General features: G+C 35.8%; 1 pseudogene; it reads right to left on the bottom strand.

The window, feature by feature from the left end:
- Window positions 1-200: 200 nt before the first annotated feature.
- Window positions 201-3730, bottom strand: LOC107666049 (uncharacterized; annotated as a pseudogene).
- Window positions 3731-4658: the final 928 nt, after the last annotated feature.

The following is a 4658-nucleotide window of genomic DNA, read 5'->3' as shown; positions in this document are numbered from 1 at the left end:
TACATTTTAATGACAATTATAGATAGGTGCGTGTGTACATATGTATTGACTTTTTTTTTAAAGATATTTAAATGTTAAAGTATTTACACATCCTGGTAGTCTTTGTTAGACTGTCTTTATTCTGATTTTATCTAAAGTCTATGAATAATACAGTAATGGGAAGTTATGATTTTCTAAAATCAGAGTCAGTCAGTACATTTTCATTTTCTGACTTGTGAACTGAATAGAAAGCCATAATCTGGGGGTGAATAAAACTCCGATTCTTCCACGGGTTCCACTTTAATAGGAAGCTCATCTTCAGACTTGGTATCAGTCTTCTGTGGAACATCTTCCATCTTTACAATGACGTTCTTGTGAATTGTAATCTGCATGGCTGGCAGAGCAATGAAGCTCTTAATAATGTCCTTTGGTGATGCACTGGGATTGACTGTGAGCGCTGACCTTATGACCTCGTCTTTAATCTTTGCCTTCACAACATTTCCTGTTTCTGGTTTAAGATCCAGGTGACCACTAAAGTTCATTATGATGGCAGTGCTTTTATAATGTGTGTTGCATGAGATACAATATAGAGTTGGGCTTGACAGTGTCACATTCTTCAGTTTTATGTTTACGAGGACAAATGAAGAGATTTTTAATGTTTGCACCAATGATATCACATCTGATAGTTTCTGTCGGCACTTGAACAGCAGCTGCTGTACCTTGAGATGGGATGCTGACGATCTGTGTGTCTTTGGTAGTTGATAGGGATGTCTTGCCCCGATCTCTCTCACAGAGACGTCTGTAATGTTGCACCATTCACCGACAGTCATGCTGTGCTCACACCAGACCGTTAGACTCATGCAGCCTGTGGTATCTGCTACACTATATTCAGTTCTTGGAAGATTCTGTCCATCGCATACAACACCGTTTCCCCTGCGCACCTCCTGGATAATCTTTGCATTGATGTTGACCTGTGCAATATACAGAAAACCAACAGATGCATATGGTTTAGTGATATCAGTCACGCCTTGTAAATGCTCTTTCACAAAAGTTGTATCCAGAGTTAAAAATATCCAGATGCAAATGTCAAGATATTGTAATACAGAGTATACATATATAAAAAGAAGGGCAAATACAGAAAAAAAGTCTTTACCTTTAGTAGTTGTACTTTTATAATTGTGTCTTTAAATAATCAGTAAAGCAGTTTGGAATTTATTATTAATAAATGGAAAACATGTCTGCCAACTCAAAAGTAATATAACATGCAGGAAGCTATTATTTATTAATTTATTGTTTATTTGTTTTGTTTTTTGTTTGTGATAAAAATAGGAAATGATATCCTATAGATAGTTTTATTTTATTTTATACTAACTTAGTGAAATATGCATTGATTTTAATTCTTTAAATACAGGCGGTATAACAACATAATGTGGGATGTAGGTTTCATTGTTCAGGAATTTGTTTAATTTGTAAAACTGCACAATGGCATTTTGTGATAGTATTTATTATAAACTACCCACCCTCTTTGGTTTTGTATGCAGGTTAAGGAGTTCAGACAATTGCACAGCTTGTGGTCCAGCAGAAAAGCTGTTGTTAAATGCTTCTGAGGTTCAGAGGCCTCAGAATGCTTCGCGAACGCAGGACATTTTAGAGCTGTGAGTGTAGAAGACGTCCATTCTTCTGCTGGACTCCATAGACGACTGTAAAACCACATCCTCTAGTGTAACTAAGCTCCTGCACAAGGATTTGATAGTTTAGACACACATTTACAATAAATCTGATAACAGAGATGAACAGGATAGGTGTTTGAATAATTCGACTGTATTATGTAGTATGAAATTTAGCTTAATAAGCCATTTTAGAAACTTTAGAAAAATAAGATGCCTTTATTTTTGTGAGAGAAGGAAGACTTACCGGGTCTTTTCTGCGTTGTGGAAGTGCATGTGATCTTCTGGTCTGAAGACCACAACTTTGCTATTTCCACCTTAATGTTGAAGAACGGCATCAAAATACAGGTGCATTTCAATAAATTAGAATGTCGTGGAAAAGTTCATTTATTTCAGTAATTCATCTCAAACTGTGAAACTCGTGTATTAAATAAATTCAATGCACACAGACTGAAGTAGTTTAAGTCTTTGGTTCTTTTAATTGTGATGATTTTGGCTCACATTTAACAAAAACCCACCAATTCACTATCTCAACAAATTAGAATATGGTGACATGCCAATCAGCTAATCAACTCAAACACCTGCAAAGGTTTCCTGAGCCTTCAAAATGGTCTCTCAGTTTGGTTCACTAGGCTACACAATCATGGGGAAGACTGCTGATCTGACAGTTGTCCAGAAGACAATCATTGACACCCTTCACAAGGAGGGTAAGCCACAAACATTCATTGCCAAAGAAGCTGGCTGTTCACAGAGTGCTGTATCCAAGCATGTTAACAGAAAGTTGAGTGAAAGGAAAAAGTGTGGAAGAAAAAGACGCACAACCAACCGAGAGAACCGCAGACTTATGAGGATTGTCAAGCAAAATCAATTAAAGAATTTAAGTGAACTTCACAAGGAATGGACTGAGGCTGCGGTCAATGCATCAAGAGCCACCACACACACAGACGTGTCAAGGAATTTGGCTACAATTGTCGTATTCCTCTTGTTAAGCCACCCCTGAACCACAGACAACGTCAGAGGAGTCTTACCTGGGCTAAGGAGAAGAACTGGACTGTTGCCCAGTGATCCAAAGTCCTCTTTTCAGATGAGAGAAAGTTTTGTATTTCATTTGGAAACCAAGATCCTAGAGTCTGGAGGAAGGGTGGAGAAGATCATAGCCCAAGTTGCTTGAAGTCCAGTATTAAGTTTCCACAGTCTGTGATGATTTGGGGTGCAACGTCATCTGCTGGTGTTGGTCCATTGTGTTTTTTTGAAAACCAACGTCACTGCACCCAGTGTTGGTGTGCTTGACTGGCCAGCAAACTCACCAGACCTGAACCCCATAGAGAATCTATGGGGTATTGTCAAGAGGAAAATGAGAAACAAGAGACCAAAAAATGCAGATGAGCTGAAGGCCACTGTCAAAGAAACCTGGGCTTCCATACCACCTCAGCAGTGCCACAAACTGATCACCTCCATGCCACGCCGAATTGAGGCAGTAATTAAAGCAAAAGGAGCCCCTACCAAGTATTGAGTACATGTACAGTAAATTAACATACTTTCCAGAAGGCCAACAATTCACTAAAAATGTTTTTTTTATTGGTCTTATGAAGTTTTTGTTAAATGTGAGCCAAAATCCTCACAATTAAAAGAACCAAAGACTTAAACTACTTCAGTCTGTGTGCACTGAATTTATTTAATACACGAGTTTCACAATTTGAGTTGAATTACTGAAATAAATGAACTTTTCCACAACATTCTAATTTATTGAGATGCACCTGTATGTGTCTTTTACGGGGCTCACGTCGCAAAAAAACCCCTTGACCTGTTTCCTTAATTTTTTGGCTGGAATTTTTGCCATGTCTGATGGATAGCAGCTGTTAACTTCCTTTTTCAAGTTAAATTGGAGCAGTTGACACATGAACATACAGCAAACGATATCTCAGCTGACCAGACATCATCATATAATGTTCAAATTGTTAGATCAAGCTAAACTCTTTCTACATGTTTTTTCTAGTCCTTACCAAAGATTATAAAGTGTTCCCTTTAAATGGTGTTTATGTAAGAGGTACATCAAGCTCTTTATCACTGTCACTGGAACCACAAACACGCCTGCAAACACTCTGATAACAACTTACTCAAACCAACTCTGCATTTAGAAAAATATATTTCAAATTTAGCTAATGAAAACATTAACATCTAAACAATAAAGTGTCTATTATCATGCACACTGAGCTACTATTATCACTTACAGAAAACTATTGTGGCATTGAAACAGTTATGGTACTGGACAGCAATACTATGTTTTTTTTTTAAATACCATGATACTAATAATTACCATACTGATATTCTATATGGTATTGTTTGTTTGTGCTGTACTGCATTATGCAACCCATGAAACCACTTATTCAGGTGACAGCGAACCGCTTCTCAGATCAATGCATTTGAACTGAAAACAGCAATGCTTCAGCTGGTGAAACAGATGTCAATACAAGTATTACTGATCACGTTATATATGAAATTATGTAAAAGAATAACAGAGAATATGCTTACCTGTACTCATGTCTCCTACGCAGTAAAAATTAAGACTGGACTTTGCCCATCACATGAAATGCAAACATGTATTATATAAGGTTATGATCTGTAAATATTATTGGAAGCAGAAGTATACAGACCTAATAGTGATTCTTTATTGTACTTTTTATTTCAATATTTTTGGACCAGTGTTGTTACTGTTAACTAAAACTAAAACTTGTTTTTCATTAATTGAAATAAAGCTGAAATTAAATAAAATAAAAATATTACATTAAAATAAAAAAAATGTAATAAAATTAGAAATGTTGCCTTGGCAACTATCTAAAATAAAATATGTTGAAGCTGAAGTATTAAAATGACTAAAACTAAAGCTGAAATAAAAATAAAGCTTACAAAAACTAATAAAAATGTTACAAATCAAAATATTAATAAATACTATAATATAGTAAATAAATAAAACTAAAATAACATTATTTTAGGGCAAAAACATAACCTACA

Source organism: Sinocyclocheilus anshuiensis, unplaced genomic scaffold (assembly GCF_001515605.1).
Source record: "Sinocyclocheilus anshuiensis isolate Anshui unplaced genomic scaffold, SAMN03320099.WGS_v1.1 scaffold447, whole genome shotgun sequence".
In the NCBI taxonomy this organism is placed as follows: domain Eukaryota; kingdom Metazoa; phylum Chordata; class Actinopteri; order Cypriniformes; family Cyprinidae; genus Sinocyclocheilus; species Sinocyclocheilus anshuiensis.
Note: the sequence above shows the minus strand (reverse complement) of the source record. Positions and strands in the feature narration are given on the sequence as shown.